Here is a 22,638-nt window from a genome sequence, read left to right as displayed (position 1 = left end):
TAACTTATTTCATGCATGATCTAGACTCAACTGGGTCTTTCTCTGAATTGACATGCATGACTTTCTCTTGAGTGAATCTCCAGTTAGCTGGAGTAGCACTGAGGATGCACAAATGCACCAACTCACTACTAGACCTCTACTAGTTCCTCAACTGACCATAACTTAATCAAACCGAGTTATCTAATCACAACTCAAATAAACTCATCCTGGACCCCTAAAATTTAGGGATCACACATACATGACTACAGAAAGACTTCCAACTCGAAATTCCTAAGTTAATTAAGTCAATTAAACATAATTAACTATTTACAAGTTGCTATGAGAATATAATTTGATTTTAATTCAAAAATTAATTCAAGGTAAAATTAAACTGGAATTTCTTGTTTCCATTTCTCAACAGAGCCAACTACTAACATATGTGCAACTCACTATTCTAACCCGCATAAAAACAAGTCCATAACATGAATAGAGTATTAACAATAAAATAAATAATTGGAATAAGATAAGAAACAAATTTTCACTATAAGTTCAATATATGTAGCTTTTGGAGTCCTGCGGGGGGGCACTCAATTGGTGATTGAAGTAATGTGAAATTTGTGAAAACTGAGAGATCCAAGGTTCAAATCCCCAATTTATAATCCCGTTTACAGAGAGGAGGACAGGTTGTAAAATCCCAAAGGTTTACTAGTATTTACATATCAGACATGCTGATACAAAAGATGATTAAAAAATGTAGAAAGATGTTTTCTATGAGCTTAATAAATGTAAGGTTAGTGGCATCTACACATTAAAGCAGATTGAATTTATAGATCTAGATAGGATGATTTATTCAATGAAAGATCTCTATCAGGATTAAAAGGGATATATCTTATTGGTTCATTAATGAAAAAATGAGAGAGGCGGAACCTTTATTTATATGTAAGTAGGCCCTTTTAGCTTAATTAATATTAATCATTCTAATTAGGTCTTATTAAACATAAGTGGCCTTGTAAAATAGTACACCAAAATATCTCAAGGACCTAGCGTTGTAATTATATGGATTTTGAAAACATTTTTTTGACTTCATAATTCATTTACATCTGACAACAATTCTTATATTTAGGTAGACAACATGTACTCCCCCTTGGTAAGCTTTGTTCCTAATGCTTAAAATCCATAATTTCCAAGAATCTTAGTACCATAATTGAGTAGGTTCAAAAACCAAAGCTAAATGTGGTACCCTCATTTTATATTGTTTCTTACTTGATCAATGTGGTTTGTGCCAAAAATGTCTCTACTAGTTTGTCTCTCAGTCTACACGCTTTAGAACCTCCTATCCATGTTTACTTTAGCATATTATGGGAGAATAAATATAAAAGGTCATGCTCTACTATATGTGATTTATTTATAGACTAGTTGTATGCTCTTATTTTCTGTCAAGGATGCCTAAGATTGTCCAATCATGTAAGAATATTGTTGGGTACATAGGGAATTGGTATATTGAGGAAAAATACACATTTCTAGATTTATGGAACAATTGGTCTAACTTATCTCTTACAAGCATATGTACTAGATATGTCGATTCTTGAAAAATGTTTTTGTTCGTTTATTCTACATATTTTTAATGCCATTGTAGTCAATGATAAGGAATAGGTTTTCATGCCCTATAATTTTCAAATTGGGAATTTCCATGTCAAAGAAACCTAACAAATCAAGTAATAAGCCCAAATAAATCTAGAATATAAATTTGACATTGGTCAATATCAGAGACATGACCCCAAAGGCCTAGTGCCCAAGAATGTTGGGTAGAAATTGATCATACTCACATGAGAAGTGTTACTAGGGACTCTTCGCTAAAAATGCACAAGATTGGGATCAAGTTGTGCAAAGAATAACCAACCCAAGTATCATTGTCTTCAACTCTTTGTCCCTGGATGAACAAATTGAAGTCATATAAGGCAAGGAACAACTACAAATAGAGAAGCATAGGAAGCTAGGTGAGCAGAGGAGATAAGGTTAAAGGAAGAAGTTGAATGCAACACCATATAGGATGAGTAAGTTAGGGCCATTCAAAAACATGAGCTTAATATGTTGAATACCAATTAAGAATTACGAAAGAAGATCAAGGAAGATGTTTCCTAATAAACGATTTCCAAATAGAGACAATAGGTAGAAGATGAAGAGGAGGAAGGGACTACTAGAGAAATGAAGGGAACAAAGTGAACAAAAGAGTAGGTGGGACTTGGTGGACCAAAGAAAAGAAACAAAAGACATATCATAATAGCAAAGGAGGACTAAATTCATGCAAAAGTTGAAATATTTGTTAGAGCATCTCAAAAGAAAGGAGGAAAGGAAAAGGAAAAAACAAGTGAAATCATAATAGCAATGGACATATTGTCAACCCACTGACACTCATGATGAAATTGAATTGAATTGGGACTAGGAAAAAGTGGTGAAAATAAGCATCCTAATAGAGGATGAGAACCACCCTAATATTTAAAATATACTAAAAAATCCATTGATGCTAAGGATTTTGAGGACATTAAAGGGGATGAAGTAGCCAAAGATCTTGATCAGAACGGTGAAAGTGTAAAACCAACAACTAATGATACTAATGGTCCTATCCCAACTCCCATTGTTGCTAATAATGACCCTTTGGGGACTAAAGAAACTTCAAGGCCTCAAGATAGCCAAGGTATTATTCATGATTAGTAGCAAACTGAGAAAATTGTTTCCACACAAGAGCAAGCTTTATAGGAGATCTAATTAGTGGGAAAAGAGCAAGAACTTATGGTAGAACACTTCCATACTCTTGGAAGTTTGGAAAATGTACTATCTTGGGGGGAACATTCGATGAAGTAATGGATGTATAATATATCACCTATGATTGGAGAAGGTAATCAATTCTTAGAAGGAGACAAATAAAGTGGAAGATCAATGTGGATAGTGGCATACTCTGTACCACCAAGAAAACCTTATTCAAAACGAAGAAGGCCAAAATGAGTGAGTTAATATCGATAGGCGTATCCAAATCACATACCTTCTTAGAAAATATAAAGTAGAGGAGAATAAGTTGTAGAGTATGAGAAAAGAATTGGCCTCACTTAGGAACCAAGTTCAATGCTATAATGAAGCATATGATGTCTCTAATTTTATGGGAGACCCACTAGAGGAAAATACGAGGAAAATAGCAAGATAAATATACCTTTTTGTAAAAAGTGGTGGAATTCTAAGAAGAAGCCCTAAAGCTCTTAGTGGCTAATCAGATATTGATCCAGGACCTTAATGATAGCTCAAATTTCAAAGTGTTGAAAAGAGTATCGAACCTAAGCGATCAGATAGATCTCGTTTTCCCGATTTTGGCACCATGAACGGTTCGAAAAACTGACATAGTATGAAGGAGTTATCACAATTTGAAAAGTATAGTAAACTGCAATTTTTGGACATTTGACCAAGATTAATTTGGTTTTTGAAAATATTAAAAAAGATTAATATTCCCTGGAATATTTCCTTTTTGGGTAAGCACTAAAACTTTCCTTAAACATCTTTATTTAAGTTCCGTACTGAGCACGTGGGTAGTATTCAGAAAGTGGGAAATGGTATCTTGCACGACAAAAAGCTGTAAATGGTATTCTATGATTTCATGGGATTAACCTTAGCAGTCGACACGTAGCACGGGAAAACCACTTTTCTTGTGTGCTCTTGATCTAATATCGATCGATCAAGATTTCACGCAAGATTGCGCGACAACCATTCGATTGGACGGGTCACATCGACAGTGGAGATCGTCCAGGTTAGTTGGTGAGCGGATGATGCTATATCCGTTGGATCCAGCGGGATTGATCGACGGTGGAGATTCTGCTATTTGAAATGCTTCCAGTGAGGATTATCCCTAACTGCTGTTGGGTTGTATTACATTCTTTCCACGACTAGCCCACGTAGTTAACCGGGGGGTTAGAAGGGGGTCAGAGCCCCCCCTTTATTGCGTCGATTGCGTAGTGGGGGGGGGGTCACATGGGGTTTGAGGGGTGCAGGTAGCCCCACTCTATGGGGTCCAGGGTAGCTGTTGGGTGCTAAAAGGGGTCTTTTAAAACTCAATTACCTCACATTAATCATCAACCCGGGCAAGTCCTTTTATTCCAAGTGTGTACACAATATGTGCATGCTATGAATCCAGAGAGTAATGTTTCTTCAAAATGAAATATAAAACTTTGATACAAGAGTAAGCGGATGCATTATACAACTCAAAAACTACAACTGTTAATGGAAATATTACATCAAGACTTAATCTTCAATTGAAACTGTAATCAGATCTCAAACCGAAAATTCAAATGGAAATGATGTCATCCAAGAGTTCGGTAGTAGTAACCAATCTCTTCTAGCTGATTCTATCTAAATCACATTCAATCCCAATTAAGCAATTTATATGGAGATGAGGTCAACCGAGAGTTCAGTAGCGGTAACCAAACTCTTTCAGCTAATTAGATACTAACCACACTCTTATTGTAATCAACAAGGTTCATTGTCTTAACTGCTAATTAATTTAATCTACAATAAGCATAAATATAATCAAATGACAATGCTGCAAAGCATGTAAAGAAAATGTACTAACTTCAATACAAGAAATCAGTAAATAGAAAACAAGATAAACTCACAGAAAATGGAAAAAATATCAAACCAATCAAACTTGTGTGAACTAGAAAGATATAACACAAAGGACAACAGTTTGATCCACTAGAGGCTGGGCCCTTAGCCACCAGCGAATACTGCTGAGCTACTTCAGAGAATACGAATGAACAACAACGTAAATTATATATTAACCATTGAACTCAATTGTCATTACAATATGGTCGTGTTCCTCCAAAGCAAGAGTCTGTACTTTAAAATTATAATTTGAAATTAACAGAAAGTCGATCCCCTTTCCTCCTATAGTTTTTACTTTTATAGTAAAAAAGAGGTAAAAGATAAATGTGATCCCTCAGGATCAGGAGATCCTGAGGGATTCACAACTGAATGCTATCTTCTGAAACCCTTCATATTTAGCGTTGATCCTCCTGATTCGTCCTCTGACCTAACCGCAACCGACGCGCCTCATTCTTCCTTTGTTGGTTTATGCTGTTCCGTCTCTAGGGAACAACAACTATTCCTTTCGTCGTTTCTCCCCATAAAAAGGAATAAGAGTTAGCTACAGTGGCTAAATCTTAATCGAGATTAGTTCATTCATTTCTTATAATAATCCATCAATATGTTAGCGTATCAAGAAATGAGAGAGATAAGAAAAGAGGAAAAAGGTGATTGAATTAAGAGTAAATACATACACATTGTGTAACTCAATAGCAGTGCCCCGGAAAATTTTGTTTTTGGACCCTATATTAGGTTGGGCGGACCTATCTATGGTTTTGTGCATGATTTTTCACACATGGTTTTGGACGCGATGGTTTTCAGTCCATGGTATTGGATGCTTCGACATGTATAAATATGTATTGTAACATTGAAAGGAACATAACGAAAATCAAGCTGGTAGTCCCGGTTTTGGGATCCAGGGAAAAATCTCTGTGTATATGTGTTTTATGTGTTATGCTCTCACATTGTTTATTTTCTGTGTTTTAGAATTAGTATGCAGGTAATTTCTGTATGGGGTTAAAACCTACATTTGGTATCAGAGCTGTTTTTGGCTTCAAGGGGACGCCTTTGTTGCTGAGGGGTTTCGCTCGGGCCTGTGGTAGATCCTGTTCAGTGGGAGATCTGCGAGATGGTGGTGAAAGAAGATGGCGAGCAGTGGAAAGATAGAGATCGAGAAATTTAATGGTCAGAGTTTTGAGTTGTGGAAACTCAAGATGGAGGATTTGTTGGTGGATAAAGATCAGTGGATCATGGTAGATCCGGGTATTAAACCAACGGGAGTGTTCGATGAAGAATGGAAGAAGTTGGATTAGAAGGCAAAGAGCACAATACGATTGTGTGTCTTAGATTCAGTATTGCTGAATGTATCAGGGGAAGCTACGATGAAGGCTTTGTGGGACAAGTTAAGAACTTTGTACCAATCTAAGTCTTTGGAGAATAAACTGTTCCTGCGGAAAAGTTGTATAAGCTGAGGATGAAAGATGGAGACTCGATGACAGAGCATCTGAATGCATTTAATACTATGGTAAGTCAGTTATTATCTATTGATATTAAAATTTCAGATTAAGATAAGTGCATCAGTTTGTTGTGTTCATTACCAGATTCGTGGGATAGTCTGGTTATTGCAACAGGTAGCAATACAACTACTGTGTAGTTTGATGAAATAGTCTCATCCTTGCTCATGGAGGAGATGAGACAGAAAAATATGGAGAGCCAGAATGGTGATGCCTTGTCTGTACGAGGACAGTGCCAGAACAGAAACAAAAATAAGTCATCGAGTGGGAGATCTAAATCTAGAGGGAGATCTAAATCTCCAGGAAAACCTGTAAATGTGGTGTGCTGGAAATGCGAAAAGGAAGGGCACTACAAAAGGGATTGTAAATCTAAGGCTCCTGATAAAGGAAAGGGATCTGATGATGCTCCTTCTACAGAGGTGAAACCACCTCAGATGAAGGTGGGTATGTGTACTTGGCTTCTTCAAGTACACATGTAGATCATGAGGCATGGTTGATTGACTCAAGTGCATCCTTTCACTTCACTCCCCATAGAGAGTAGTTCTGCGAGTATTAGAAATATGATGGTGGTGATGTCTTCTTGGGGGATGACAGGAAGGCTAGAATCGTTGGTCGCAGAAAAGTAAAGTTGAAGTTGCAAGGTGGAAGGGTTAGAACACTTCAGGGTGTTCTGCATATTCCTCCATTAGTCAGAAATCTGATTTCTGTAAGCAAGCTGGATGATGCAGGTGTAAAAACAATGTTTGAGAAGGATCGCTGCAAGATGGTTCGGGGGGCACTGGTATTGATGCAGGGAGCTCAAATTGGAACTCTGTACAAGTTGCAAGGTAGCACTATTATTGATGGGTGCAACAATTCTGTGGTTCCTGAAAGTGGAGTAGAAAATCTAGTGGTATCTGTAGAGAAGACCATGCTGTGGCATCAAAGGCTTGGACATATTGGAGAGAAGGGCATTCGAATGCTTCATGGTAAAGGTATGGTAGAAGGTATGAGTAATAGCTCTCTGGATTTTGATTTCTGTGAAAATTGTGTATATGGGAAGTAGAATTGGGTGAGTTTCCACTCTAGTGGTAAGAGGGTGAAACAAATATTAGAGCTTATGCACAGTGATGTGTTTGGACCTGTGAAGGTTCCATCACTGGGTAAGTCTATGTACTATGTATCATTTATAGATGAATTCTTAAGGAATACATGGATATATTTCCTTAAGAAGAAATCTGAAGTCTTTGATAGGTTTAAAGAATTTAAGGCTCTAGCGGAAAACCAGACAGAGAAGAAGATGAAAGTATTGAGGACAGATAACGGTGGAGAGTTTTGCAGCAAGGAATTTGAAGAATTCTGTAAGAAGTGTGGTATAGCACGGTAGAAGAATACTCCATACAGACCTGAGCAAAATGGAGTTGCAGAAAGAATGAACAAGACGTTGATGGAACGGGCAAGAAGCATGCTCAGTGGTGCCGGGTTAGGACAAGAATTCTGGGCAGAGGCAGTGGAGACAGCATGTTACCTGGTCAATAGATCACCTTCATCAGTGTTGGAGGATAAGACTCCACAAGAGGTATGGACTAGTAAGAAACCCTCTCTTTCACATCTGAAGGTATTTGGATGTGATGCATATGTACATGTTCCAAAGGAGAAAAGAACTAAGTTGGATAGTAAATATGAAAAGTGCATCTTTATTGGGTATACAGATGCTTTAAATGGTTATAAGCTTTGGAACCTAGTAACAAGGAAAGTTGTGTACAGCTGAGATGTGGTGTTCAGAGAGGTGAAAGATGTTATTAAACATGAAGTCCAACCAAAGGAACATGAGAAGATAGAGTTTGAGCTTAAGGAGGAAAAATCAGACTCTACAACAGAGGAGGAATCAGAAGATGAAGAGCCACAAACTTCAGGTGTGAGAAGATCAGTTCGAGAAAGAAGGCATCCATAAAGGTATAGTCCATCTGCTTTGAGTTCAAATTTTTCTTTATCTATTACTGACGATGATCCCATAACTGTGAAGGAAGCAATAGATTTAGAGGATGGAAAACTCTGGAAAGAAGCCATGGTTGATGAAATGGCATCTTTGCACAAAAATGAGGCTTGGGATCTAGTGGAGTTGCTGGCTAGAAGGAAACCCATTGGCAACAAATGGGTGTTCAAGAAGAAGACAAATGCAGAAGGAAAGGTGGAGAAATACAAAGTTTGGTTGGTAGCAAAAGGTTATTCCTAGGTGTCGGGAATTGATTTTGGTGATATTTTTTCTCTTGTTTCCAAGGTAACTTTTATTAGATTACTTTTATCTGTTGCTACTGCTTTTGATTTTGAGGTAGAACATATGGATGTGAAGACAACATTTCTTCACGGGGATATGGAAGAGGAAATCTACATGAAGCAACCTGAAGGCTTTGTGGTGAAGGGTAAGAAAGAACTGGTATGGAAGTTAAAGAAGTCTCTGTATGGGTTAAAACAGTCACCAAGGATGTGGTATCAGAAATTTGATACATTTATATAGAGACTTGGCTTCACTAGAAGCAAAGTAGATCACTATGTGTATTTTAAATTAATTGGTGACCGTGTTATTTATCTGGTCTTGTATGTGGATGATATGTTGCTAGTTGGAAATGACAAAGAAATTATCTAGGATTTGAAGACCCATTTGTCCTCCAAATTCGACATGAAAGATATTGGTGCTGCAAACTATATTTTGGGCATGGAAATTAAAAGAGATTGGACAAAGAGGAAGCGCTGGTTAAACCAAAGGAAGTATGTCGAGACAATATTGCAGAGGTTTAATATGTAGGATAGTAAACCGGTGAAGGTTCCTATTCCTGTAGGTGTAAAGTTATCTGTTGAACAGTGTCCCAAGACACAAGAAGAGGAAGAGGACATGTCCTATGTTCCTTATGCAAGTGCAGTCTATAGCCTGATGTATGCGATGGTCTGTACTAGACCAGACATTGCACATGCAATGGGAGTATTGAGTAGGTTTATGTCAATACCAGGGAAGGAGCACTGGACAACAGTGAAGCGGGTTTTTAGGTATTTGCGTGGCACTAGTGATTATGGTTTGTGCTACCAAGGAAGACCAGGATTAGATAGAGTGTTGGATATTCGTGGCTTTGTTGATGCAGACTGGGCTAGAGACCTGGATCAGAGAAGATCTACAAGTGGGTATGTGTTTAACCTATTTGGAGGTGCAGTCAGTTTGATAAGTAAGAAACAATCTGTAGTGGCACTATCAACTACAAAGGCAGAATACATGGCAACCACTCATGCAAGCAAGGAAGCAGTTTGGTTGCAGAGCTTGTGTTCAAGTATGGGGTTAGTACAGGGAGCTATAAGGATAGACTGTGACAAACAAAGTGCAATTTTCTTGGCAAAGAACCCTGCATATCATTCAAAGACAAAGCACATTGATGTTCAGTATCACTCTGTGAGGGATATGATAGAATACAAAAGGTGTTGCTGGTAAAGGTGGACACTTTGAAGAATATTGCAGATGCATTGACAAAATTTGTGAGCTCTGAGAAGTTCTCTTGGTGTGGAGAAACAATGGGCATTGCAGGGCTGGATAAATGATTAAGCTCTCTTGTGGCCCCCCTATGGAAAGAAAACAACAAGTGGGAAAATGTTGGGTTGTGTTATATTCTTTCCATGACTAGCTCACGTAGTTAACTGGGGGGTTAGAAGGGGGGCAGAGCCCCCCTTTGTTGCACCGATTGCGCAACGGGGGGGGGCTCACATGGGGTTTGAGGGGTGTAGGTAACCCCATAAAATTTTGTTTTTGGACCCTATGTTAGGTTTGGTGGACCTACCTATGGTTTTGTGCATGATTTGTCACACATGGTTTTGGACGCGATGGTTTTTGGTCCATGGTTTTGGACGCGATGGTTTTCAATCCATGGTATTGGATGCTTCGGCATGTATAAATATGTATTGTAACATTGAAGGGAACATAATGAAAAATCAAGCTGGTAGTCCTGGTTTTGGGATCCAAGGGAAAATCTTTGTGTATATGTGTTTTATGTGTTATTCTCTCGCATTGTTTATTTTCTGTGTTTTAGAATTCGTATGCAGGTAGTTTTTGTGTGGGGTTAAAACCTACAACTGTCGGGATTATACTGCCTCATATGCGCGCCCAAACAATTATGTTAATGGTTACCTCCAATGGTCAGCTTGGTGGAGCGGCTAAACTTAGGGGTTATGCTAAGTTTAACTAGAGTTAGGTGCAGTTCACCAAATTTGGTGGAGTATCCCTAGGGGATATTGATTAAATGCACTCCAGGAGCAGTTTTCAAAGAGAGAGAGAGAGAGAGAGAGAGAGAGAGAGAGAGAGTGAAACAAGAGGCTAGCTAGGCTAATTATAGCCTTATGAAGCCAATGGAATAGTCCATAGAAGTTGAAGAAGTCATCTTCATAGATATTTTCATCCAGGAAGATTTTGGAGCTCAGGGCCACCAGTAGTTGGAGGCAGTTGTAAGAGCTACCAATACTCATTCTTAGCGAACCAACAATCATTCCTTACTGTAATGAGCCTTCTGAATCCTTTCATGGTTTTTTAGAAGAATTTGAAGACTTCTAAAGGTCGAGATGCTACAGGGAAGTTTCAGGCAGCCTAGTGCCAACCGTGGAGGAAGGCCTAGTTTGGGGATGCAGTGCTCATTTTGAGCAAATGATTAGTCTATTTTCCATGTCTGATATGTGTTGGAGATAGTAGAAGAGGTTTCAGTGATAGTTAGAGAATTATGAAGGAGTTAGTGCCATCAAGAAGCTCAGGGTAGCTCAGAGCACTGATTGAAGGAATCAAGTCTAAGGGAGCTTAGATCTGTTTGCAAAGTGATGACAACCATGACAGGGATGTAGATGGTATTCTAAGCCCATTGGTTCAATTCAGTAACCTTTGGAGTTAAGTGTGTAAATTGTAAAAGAAACTTTGACATAATCCCAAATAGCCAAGTCAAGATGAAAAAAGCTCAAGGAGACGTAACCCATGATATTTGGGTGAACTCCTAGATTAGATTTGTTGTTATGTGTGGATGTTTATTTGCTAATTTATATGGCTGTTATTTGTGTTTAATATCAGCAGAAACAAATGGACTTAAAGCACTTAAATAGTTAAAAGAAAAAACACATACACCTGTTTCAAGTATTTAATTCCGCAAATGTCATATATAAGCTAGATCATTTATTTGTTTGACTGAGTGGGAGGTCTTGTAAGCATAACAAGTAATCAAATGCCCATTTCAGATCAGGTGGTATCAGAGCATGGTTGCTTGAGTGATAGAGCAATAGGTTGCTTGTTTGACTTGAAAGGTGTTTAAATAGTACAAAGAATTTGACTGTTTGACTATTTGTAAACTGACTGCTGTTTGAGTTTGCAAAGGCGAAGGGAAAGCTACTGATAGCTAAGTCTAGGAGAGGAGAAGAAGGAAGAAGGGCTGAAGGAATTCTCCTTAACCAAAGGACCTCAAGGCAACCCTTGAAGCACAAGAGGGTTTGTTTTCAAAAGACTGATTGAATAAGAGTTTGACTTTACAACCATTTAGTTCAGAAGTTTTCTCAATAGATTTTGAAAGATTTGTAATTCTATTGAAGTTCTTTTGTTCATTTCTATAATGACAACTTCTACAAGCGAGTTTTCAAAATCCTCCTCCTTCATAAGATTCTTTGATGAAGGCATGAAGGAGACTTGTTCATCATGATGAATATCGTGAAACAAATGTATGAAGATGAAAGGAAGGGCACAGAACTTCGAGATCAGTTGAATTCCATGAAGGAAGAGAAGCAGTTGCTTTTTGACAAGTTGTAGGAAATGGAGAGCCAACTTCATATTTCAAATATGAACCTAGAAAGGATGCATGAGTTGGAGACACAACTCTTTGTTGCCAAAGAATTCTTAGTGAAGCATAAGTTTGAAGAAGAGGTAAACAATCCTAGTTTGTCTTCAATTTCCTCTAAGAATGTTTATGTTGGTTCTTTTGAAAAACATACAAGAGGCATAGGGTCCAAGTTGATGTCAAAAATGGGCTATGAAGGAAAAGTATTGGGCAAACATGCACAAGGCATTGTTGAGCCAATAATGGTTGAGGAAAGGCCTAAGTATTTGGGTCTTTTCTATGGACAATCTTATGGATAAAGTTCCAAAGCAGCCATGAAGGCAATTGAAAAAGTTCCTAGAAGGAGTTTCATTTCAGGTTCTCTACCTCAAGTTTGTAAAGATTGTATTCATGGGGAATGCAATTGTTTGAAACATAATTTGCAAGAAGAAGGTGTTCATAAACATTCACTTGAACAAGGGAGTTGTGAAAGCTCTAAAATCATTGAAGAGATTGATGGTGTTCTGAAGGGAGCCACTTCTTCATTCAATTCACTTTCTCATGAAGGAAACAAAGGTAAAAGAGAAAGGTATAAATATGATTTCAATCACATTTTTTTTGATTATGTAAAGCATGGTAAATTTCCACATAAGCATTGGAAAAAAGTCGCATGTTCCTTTTGTGGTTTGGTTAACCATAGTGCTTCTAGATGTTGGAAGAAAATGGCCACATATAGGAAACTTTTGAAGAAGAGGAGGCAAGAAGCCAAAGGTCCAATGGAAAAGGAAAATTATGATGTAAAGAGAATGAACATGTGTTGCACTTATTTGCATAAGCAAGGACATATTGCTGACAAGTGTTGGATTTTGAATCCAACAATGCTTCCACGAAATTTGAAGAAGGTGGAAAAAGAGAATGGCAAGAATGGAAAGGAAGTTTCCATAATTGATGTGTTTTAGGAAAATTCACATGTTGATGTGATGTGCAGTTAAAGGCATCACCTTTAATGTGGATTGGTAAGAAATGGTTAGAGTTATTATCCAATTAAAGTTGCATGTCTTTTGATTTCATACATTTCTTTGCCAATGGAATGCAAGTTGCAGGATTTTACCAAAAAGGCGAATGGAAAAGTTGAGTATGAGGCTCGCTTTATTGTAGCAAAATTATATTCATTTCAGCTTTGTAAGTACATTTACATATGATTGATGATTTTACATTGAAGATCTTGCACTTATGATTGTGCTTGAGAGAAATTTGAAGAATGGAATACATGCATGAGAATGGTATGTATGAAAAAAGGAATGATGATGATTTCATTGTATTTGAACATGTATGTGTAGTTGACTTGATGGTTGATTGCTTTGTTTAAACATGCATGCAATGTCATGTCGACTTGGAAAAGTTGATTTTGTCTCCAAGATTGAAAAAGGGAGATAATGATGAAGTGTTTCAAAAGAGGTGGAATTCTTTCTACTTTGAAAAAGAATCGTCAAGTTCTTTTTGTACATGCTTGACTTCGAGAGTCAGTGGTTTGAAAGGGTATGTTTTTGTCGGCTTTTGATTGATTTAATCGATCATTTGTATACAATATGTAAAGACATGATGATGATTCACATGATGTGAATTTATGTCATCAAGTTGTTTTTCTTGCATTATGTTGTTTTTGACAAGATGTCAGAAGAAGATTTGCAGTAGCAAAAGTCGCCATAGAAGTGGCTTGGTAAGAAGTGGTTTGACTTCTTGACATAGTAAAACATACTTTCATTGGTACATATGAAAATTTCAGTTAAGTATGCATGTTTTTATGATGTAATCTCATGTTTGTTTGAGCCACCTTGGGTCGATGATCAAGGAAGCGATGTTCAACTACCATCTGTAAACTTCTCAACAAAAATTCTGAATGAGTTCAAGGAAGACAATTCTTAACAGGAGGACAAGCGCATCCAGGAAGGGAAGCGTCAACTACCTTCAAGTTTTGGTTCAAAGGCACTAGCCATGCAAAGCAAGTGTATGGAGGCTAAAAGAAGAGGGTGCTGTACTCTTTTCTATTGTACATATCAGTATACCAGTATTTTGGGGTCCAAAAGATTCCTAATGGGGAGGAGTGATCAGATATTGATCCAAGACCTTAATGATAGCTCAAATTTCAAAGTGTTCGAAAGAGTGTTGAACCTGAGCGACTGGATAGATCTTGTATTCTTGATTTCGGTGCCATGAATGGTTCAAAAGACCGACACTATATGAAGGAGTTATCGCAATTTGAAAAGTCTAGTAAACTGCAATTTTTGGACATTTGACCAAGATTAATTTGGTTTTTGAAAATATTAAAAAAGATTAATATTCTCTAGCATATTTCCTTTTGGGGTAAATGCTAAACCTTTCCTTAAATGTCTTACTTTAAGTTCAGTACTGAGCATGTGGGTAGTATTCGGAAAGTGGGAAATGGTATCTCGCGCGGACAAAACACTGTAATTGGTATTCTACAATTTCACACGATTAACCTTAGCGGTCGACACATAGCACGAGAAAACTACTTTTCTCGCGCGCTCTCGATCTGATATCAACCAAGCAATATTTCACGCGAGATTGTGCAACAACCGTTCGATTGGATGGGTCACATCGATGGTGGAGATCGTCTGGGTTAGTTGGTGAGTGGATGACGCGATATCTGTTGGATCAAGCGGGATACATTGACGGTGGAGATTCCACTATTTGAAATGCTTTTGGTGAGGATTATCCCTAACCTTCGAGATTATACCACCTCATATGCGTGCCCAAAAGTTATGTTAACGGTTACCTCCGATGGTCAGCCTGGCAGAGAAAATAAACTTAGGGGTTATGCTAAGTTTAACTGGAGTTAGATGCAGTTCACCAAATTTGGTGGAGTATCCCTAGGGGATATTGATTAAATGCACTCCAGGAGCAGTTTTCGACAAGAGAGAGAGAGTGAAACAAGAGGCTAGCTAGGCTAATTGGAGTGTTCTGAAGCCAATGGAGTAGTCTAGAGAAGCTGAAGAAGTCATCTTCATAGAGATTTTCATCCAGGAAGATTTTGGAGCTCAGGGACACTAGGAGTTGGAGGCAGTTGTAGGAGCTACCAATTCTTGTTCTCAGCGAACCAACAACCATTCCTGACTGTAATGAGCCTTTTGAATCCATTGTAGGGATTTGCAGAAGCATTTGAAGACTTCTAAAGGCCGAGATGCTACAGGGAAGTTTCAGGCAGCCTAGTGCAAACCGTGGAGGAAGGCCTAGTTTGGGGATGCCGTGCTCATTTTGAGCAAATGATCAGTCTATTTTCAGTGTCTGATATGTGTTGGAGATAGTATAAAATGTTTCAATGACATTTAGAGAATTCTGAAGGAGTTAGTGCCATCAAGAAGCTCAGGGTAGCTCAGAGCACTGATTGAAGGAATCAAGTCTAAGGGAGCTTAGATCGGTTTACAGAGTGATGACAACCATGACAGGGGGTCGATGGTATTCTAAGCCCATTGGCTCAATTTAGTAACCTTTGGAGTTAAGTGTGGAACTTGTAAAAGAAACTTTTCCATAATCCCAAAGAGGCAAGTCAAGATGAAAAAATCTCAAGGAGACATAGCCCACGATATTTGGGTGAAATCCTTGATTAAATTTGCTGTTATGTGTGGATTTTTATTTGTTGCATCATATGGCTATTATATGTGTTTAATATCAGCAGAAACAAATGGACTTAAATCACTTAAACAATTAAAGGAAAAAACACATACACCTATTTCAAGTATTTAATTCCGCAAATGTCATATATAAGATAGATCATTTATTTGTTTAACTAAGTGGGAGGTTCTTGTGAGCATAACAAGTAATCAAACCCCCATTTCATATCAGTGGAAGACAAGGAATTTCTCAAATGCAGTGAAAATGGTGCTATGGCCTTAACTTAGGCTGAATTCATTAAAGATATGCAAAATGTTTGAGGCTTAGAAGACCACAATATTTGGGTATTGACTGAGTATAACATAACAAGGATGTTGTCTAGAGCCTAGTATTGGACATATATGGTTGATGAGTTAAGGGCCTAGATAGAGGAGGAATGGTATGTATGTAACAAACCTAGTCAAAATTACATGTAATAAAAGTTAATGAAGGAAAAATAATAACCACGGTTAGTGGGACACTTATTCCAAGTTGAATGTTGGGCAAAAGCATAGTGATGGGGATCACTTGTGATTTTTTAATGGCTAAGGAAATTGGCAAAGGATTTGGAAAGGAAAATGGAATTTTTGGCACATTTATTTACAAAAATAATGGAAATTAGGAGAAAAGGGAGGTGAAAGGTCACAGGTTGCATGTGAGGAGGAAAATGAAGGAAAATAATGGAAAATAAATAAAATAGAGACCTCATTCATAAAAAGGTTTCTGAGGATCAGTTGGTAACATTTTGTTAGTTCAATGTGGGAGCTCTCTCATTATTCTCTCTCTCTCTCTCATACAATTGGATACTTAGAGTTTTCTTGGAGCATTCTTGGAGGGTGTGGCATACTTGGATTTTTGGACCAAGAAGGTAAGGGAAGAGAACGAAAGTGAAAGAGGACATTGAGATCAACAAATAAAACAATTTTTCTTGTAGGTACCGAGTTACATGTATGTTTTCCTCACTAGTTTTGGTGTGCATGGCATATGCATGTGGATTTTTTGTCATGATCTGTCACTGGCATGGAGGATTACTTGGATTGACGATGGATTTCCTAGCCTTGCCATTTCCTAGATAACCATGGAGATTGTGGGTTTATTTCCTTGTTTTTGTTTGGTTGGTTCTCATGTTTCCTTAGCTTGGGTTGAGTTATTAGTTCCTCGAAGCCCTGATTGGAAAAACGCTATGGAATCCCCGTAACAACTTTGGTTGAGTTACTAGTACTAGAAGCCTTGTTTGGAAAAACACTCTGGAAGCCCTTGGTGGGTTGAGTTACAAGTCCTGGAAGCCTTGTTTGAACAAATGTTTTGGAATACTGACGACAGCTGTGGGTTGAGTTATTAGTCCTGGAAGCCTTGGTTGGAACAAACGCTTTGGAAGGCTTGGAAGGCTTGGATGGAGACCAACATGATGATGGTTTTTTGGATTGATGTGTTCTATGAGATCCCACATTCATGCTTGGAATATGGCATGAGGGTGAATGGATGAAGAGAGATTTGGCTCAACCAATCTACGGTTGGGTGGAATGTGGAAATCCCATCCCGAGTTTGGATTTTGCATCATCAATATGAGGTTATTTCCCCTTGTATTTCTATGAGTATTTTACTGGTTTATATGTGGATCATATGGATGTGATTTCATTGGTATTTATATTGCTATTATGCTGGTTATGTATATGTTTTATGACAGTAGTTGTGTAAAGCTCTCATCATGTTTTTACTGGTAAATGAATGAATAATGTATCTATGGCGTAATGGATGAAATGGAAGTCAATGTGTTGAGGCATAAATGTCTCTTAGTGATTCCCAACTAAGTATGATACCCTATGCTATGATATGTTATTTACACCTGTAGATTACATATTTGTGGTATGTTTGACGAAATGTCTGTTATGGCTAGTAGGGGTCCAGTCGAGGTCTTATTCAAGTAATTGCTTTCGCACTATGTTGATGGTGCTGGACCCGCCAACATTCAAGGGGATCTCCTCGGTAATAAGTCCCAACTAGACCTCATACCATTTGGAGTAAGAGTCCCAACAATGGGTGGTAATGTAGTGCCTTGACCGCGGTAGTGCGCAAAGGTAAGTATGATAACTTTGGTAGGAAGAAAGTGTGTGACCTTGCAATGAGTCAAGTGAGATGCATGGGGGTTCTGACACACAGAGGGGAAAAGGAAGTGTGTCCCTTAGAAGCCTGTAATAATACGCAACCTAAAAGGAACACACGAGCAATATGACATCACAAGCTGCAATTCAAAATAGCCCACAAAACAAAGTGACGGGTTAATCCAACAACACACCTTCAACAAAATTCATACAATTGCATACAAAATATTCCTTAAGAAAATGAATACATTTCTAAAGTATCCAAAATAGTCAAACTACAATAACAACATATGCATGAAAACGTGCTGGCTCATTTATATTATTATTAAGTGAAAGTTCCATCCATACATACACCATTGACAACCATTAGCCCCAACAATGGAACATCATAGTCAACACCTTCTTCTGCTCCAAAGAAGTGTACTTTCTTTATGCTGTGGAGAAGCCAAGGCTTGTCACAATACTCCCAAGCCTTCTCGAAGCCTAAGCCTAGCCAAAATCTTGGCTCCCAAAAGCTCTGTTCTATGAGTTATGAGGTTCTATTTATAACCAAGGGTGGGGTGACCCTTGAAATTCCCCTTTGACTATTTGAATACCCTCATGAATCTTCAACTCCTTTACAAATAACTCTTTACATTACACAGTGGCTGTTCACATTCCACTAATGCCACTTGGAATTTCACTTAAAATATATTTACAAATAATATACATTTTCCACATATACCCATTTGGGACAAAATAGGTTAGAGCCAGCCTAACAAGAAAAACACTATGAATCAGAAGCTTGGGGACATACCAACTCGGAAAAATCCTCTTGATGATCTTCAGTGACGAACTGATACCAAGCTTGGTACTGCGCTATGGTGTCCCCATACTTTCTCGTGATGTATTTCTAGAAACAGGCTATTGCCTCCATGACTTCTGGGTATATGGTCTTAGAAACTTTGTCCAACTCATCTTGAAGCATGCACAACATTGTCCTGAGTATGACAGGACCACCAATGTACCACTTTATGTTTTCTGTGCTCAGGTGCAAGTCATTGCTATTGGCCTCTCGCATTAACTGCTCCATGTACCCATCAACCTCTAACTAGACTTGGTTCTTATCAATGGCTTGGGTGAGGGAACCGATTAAAGGGATCCTGTGTGCCCTCACCATGACATCCAGACTCTTGAACAACTATGCATAAAAATCCTGTATGCTACTGACAAACGAAGGGAGCTGTTCATAGTTCTGGATCAACATCCAGATCCATGCTTTGTCTACCTCTGCCTGTGGCTTCATCATCTTATGCAAGTAAAGTGGGGATCCCTTGTATCTCATTGTCCATTCCTGTACTGGTAGAACAAACCCTCCTTTCTCACTCAAGACTAGTTCTGATACTGGAGGTGGTGGATACTGAGGGGTAGCCTTAGATGCTCTTGGCATGAGGTCGATATCTTGGTCCTGCGGCTCCTATCCCAACTCCATGTCCGTCGCTTCAACCATTTGCTCAATCTGTTGAGCAAGCTCCTGAACCTACATCTTCTCACCCTCTTCTTCATCTGCTGGCTGTTCTGACTCCTCAACCTGTATGGGCGGAGTTTGCTCTATGATCGCACCATGCCCTTCCTCCTATTCTTGTTTCTTCTTCTCTTCCCTCTCTCTCCTTCTTAGCTCCCATTCCTCTTTCAAATTCTTATCCATTTCCTGCAACTTCCTTTCTGCTTCCTCCAACCTTTTCTTCTCTCTCTTCCTTTGCTATTCTCTCTTTATGCATTGTTGCCTCTTTTCCTCTTTTTCCAAAGATTCTTTCTCAATGACATGATCTTCTCTGAACTTGTAGCTTTTCTCAGCCTCTGGGTTCTCAACAATCTTCCTATTACCCTTATCTTGCATCGATTTGCTACTTATTGTTGTTATTGTTGTTGCTTCCTGCAGAGAAGCTTTCCATTCTATGGCTATGCTGACTAGTTCATTGAGCTTGGAGTGTTTGTAACAGTACCTTCAAGGGTCCTCCTCTACCCAATGACATGCCCCGTGGATCCATGGATAATACACTTTCACACAATGGTTCTTGCAAATCTCATGCGGATCATACAAATTGTAATCTCTGGTGCCGAACTCATACTTCACTATCTCCTTGCCTTTGACATCCACATATTTCAAGCTCTTAATCTCGTACAATCCAACCTACAAAGGAAGAGCAGGCCATGGTGCCTTCTTCCTCCCATGTATCCCTGTTGATAACCCTATGGAGATGTGATATGTGACCTCTTGCATGACCAAATGTTCCATGGAAAACGTTGGTAGAACATGCGAAGGTTTATCTCCAGCAAACATCTTGATGAAGGTGCCACTGGGTGAGGCATACCAATATGCAATGTTAAGTAATGCCTCCTGTTAGCGCTTGAAATTTCACCTCAGGCTAAGAAAGGTAAACCTCAAGGCTACATCAAACCATTCAGCCTCGTAGCTAGCCCTACGGGGCAGGAGAAGGCTCTCTTCGGTCAATCTCGACAGAACTTCAATGGGATGAGATGACCAACAAGGTAACACTGATATTAGGCTAGTAAACTGATTAAAAAAGGTGGATTTGGGGTTTTTTTGGGTTTTTGGTGGCAATTTGAGGGAATGGCAATTTTGGGTGCGGGGATTGGACACAGTTTCTGCAGGGGGTTCCTTGGGGCGAGGTAGGAAACAGTATTGATGCCTTAACTTGAGATGGATGATCAGGAATGAAAGATGAGGAGCTAAAGAGAGCAAACAATGACTTTGAATTCCCTTTAGACAGTAGAAAACATCAAAATTAAACAAATTTAAAAGCAGAGCATGGCTAGCATGAATTCATACTTTAACACTTCATTTGTTTAATGTGTAGCAGTAAAGAAAGGAAATGAATCACATAACAAAGCTTACAAGAACATGAAGAAACACACCATCAACACATGAGTCCACAAGAATCCCAAAAATGACTGCAAAACCCTGGTCTTCCTTAGCCAAAAATTGCAGAGATACAAGTGAAATAATACAATGATAGCTTCTCCCTCAAGAGTCCAACCATGAAAATGAGCAAGAAAGTACATAATATAGATGATCTAACCTCTTTCTCTGCCTCCATGGGTCGAGCTCACTATCCTAGGAGCTGTTTGAACCACTTCTAAACTAAGCACTACAAAATAGGCAGTCAAAACAACTTGCCTCTATAAACTTGGAAACCAGTTCATACATTCAATTTTTACCCTTTACATGAGAGAATCTTCTAGAAGAGTTAAACAAGAGTAAAAGTATCCAAAAATTTTCACAATCACATCCAAGAGGACCACCATAAACCTCAAAAAGTCAAACTGGAGCCAAACTGCGTTTTCTGGGCTGAACTGGTCAAATCTGGCAAAGTTTCCTCAACGGGTCGCGCACATTTGCAACTTTGTTTGGAGGCCTTTCCTGTATCGGAATTGAGCAAAAGTGGGCTTGTTGGAAAGGTCTGTGAGTCTACTTTCCAACCCAACTGGAATTTCTGAATTTGGAGGTCACTTTCCTTGTCAAAACTTAATTCTCCCAAGACTGGTTTCTGCAACTCAAAAAGGGGGCAGAAAGTCAAATTTTGCATGTATTTTGACCTTTTGGAGGCCCAAAACTCCATAAAAACTCAAGTCCATCCACAGGCATATGTAACTTTGCATGAAAAATCCAAAAATGCTGGGTTTTTGCAAAATGAAGTTGCCCTGATGAAGGGTCGCGCGCGGGGTGAGACCCGTTGAGGAGGCAAAACCTGTAAATTTCCAAAAATCATCAAAATTACCCAAAATTTTCAGAATTTTTTGGGATTTGAGCTGTGGCTAGGCTAGTGGGTGCCATGATCCTTGAGTGAAGCCTCAGCCAAGATACGAAGGGGATTTGGCCTTCTTCTCCGTTTTAGTGCCTCGGTCAACCTCCTTTGAAAAACTTTCATTTTAGCCTTGCAGACATGCATCCTTGCCCAATAGTGATTTTTCATGTTTCTCAGCAGCTTCTTCTCTTGGTTGGCCTTAGCCAACAGCCTCTCTAAATGTGCATTGACCTGGATAAGCATAGACTCACGGTCAGCAGGCAAAGGATCACCGGGCCTCCTTCGGTTTAGGACTCGGTCACTACGAATCCTCCATAGCTCATCAAGAACTTTCTCCTCCTCTAGCTGTTTGTTCCGCTGCTCCAGGTAGGTGATGGTCCATTGGGCACCCTCAAGTCTCCTCTGCAAAGCATCATTCTCGGCCCTGAGATGCTGAATGATCTCCTTTGCCTCTCGGCTAGGAGAACTGGCCTCAAGATCAATCACCTCGGTGTCCGGAACTCCTGATGGACCCTCATGAATCATGGGCTGCTTGCCCTTCTCTGGTACCTGTGCTGGTGAAGAAAGCGAGGCCCCTTCCACCTAGTGTGGAGATAACACTCGCTGTGCTGACAATGAAGGCGAGACCCCTTCCACCTGCTGTGGAGATAGTACTCGCCTGGCTGCTGCAAATAAGGCCCTCGGGCCTTTCTGATAGGTAAGCTGAGGTGAAGAACTGACATGTCGAGTGACCGGAATATCGGGCTGCTGAGATGGTCCTCCCTCCTCCCGAATGACCTCAGGATGTGGCTGGGATGATGCTGTGAAAATCTCACGGGAAATGAACTCCTCCCATGAGCTGCCCTGCTGAGTCAACTGATGCAAAACTATGAGCTGAATCAAACCATAATGACATAAACTCCTGTACTGCTGGGCCGGGGTCTTCTTCTGCAACATGGGCACCATCCTCTGAATGTTATGAAAGAAGAAGACCGGGATGTTCATCATCCTCACTCGGGTGAAATGCATCAAAAGGCGAATGTGATAAGAGTACACCTGTGAAAATCTGCCCTCACAGGTAAAATAGTGCATAATAAGCCTCATGATGGGAGCATACTCGCTCCGGAGAAACCTGAATGGAAAAACACCCGACACATGT

The sequence above is a fragment of the Pinus tabuliformis genome, chromosome 9 (genome assembly GCF_031772625.1).
Source record: "Pinus tabuliformis cultivar Carrire ecotype Pingquan chromosome 9, CPIR1, whole genome shotgun sequence".
Classification (NCBI taxonomy): Eukaryota; Viridiplantae; Streptophyta; class Pinopsida; order Pinales; family Pinaceae; genus Pinus; species Pinus tabuliformis.
This window is presented reverse-complemented; position numbering follows the sequence as displayed.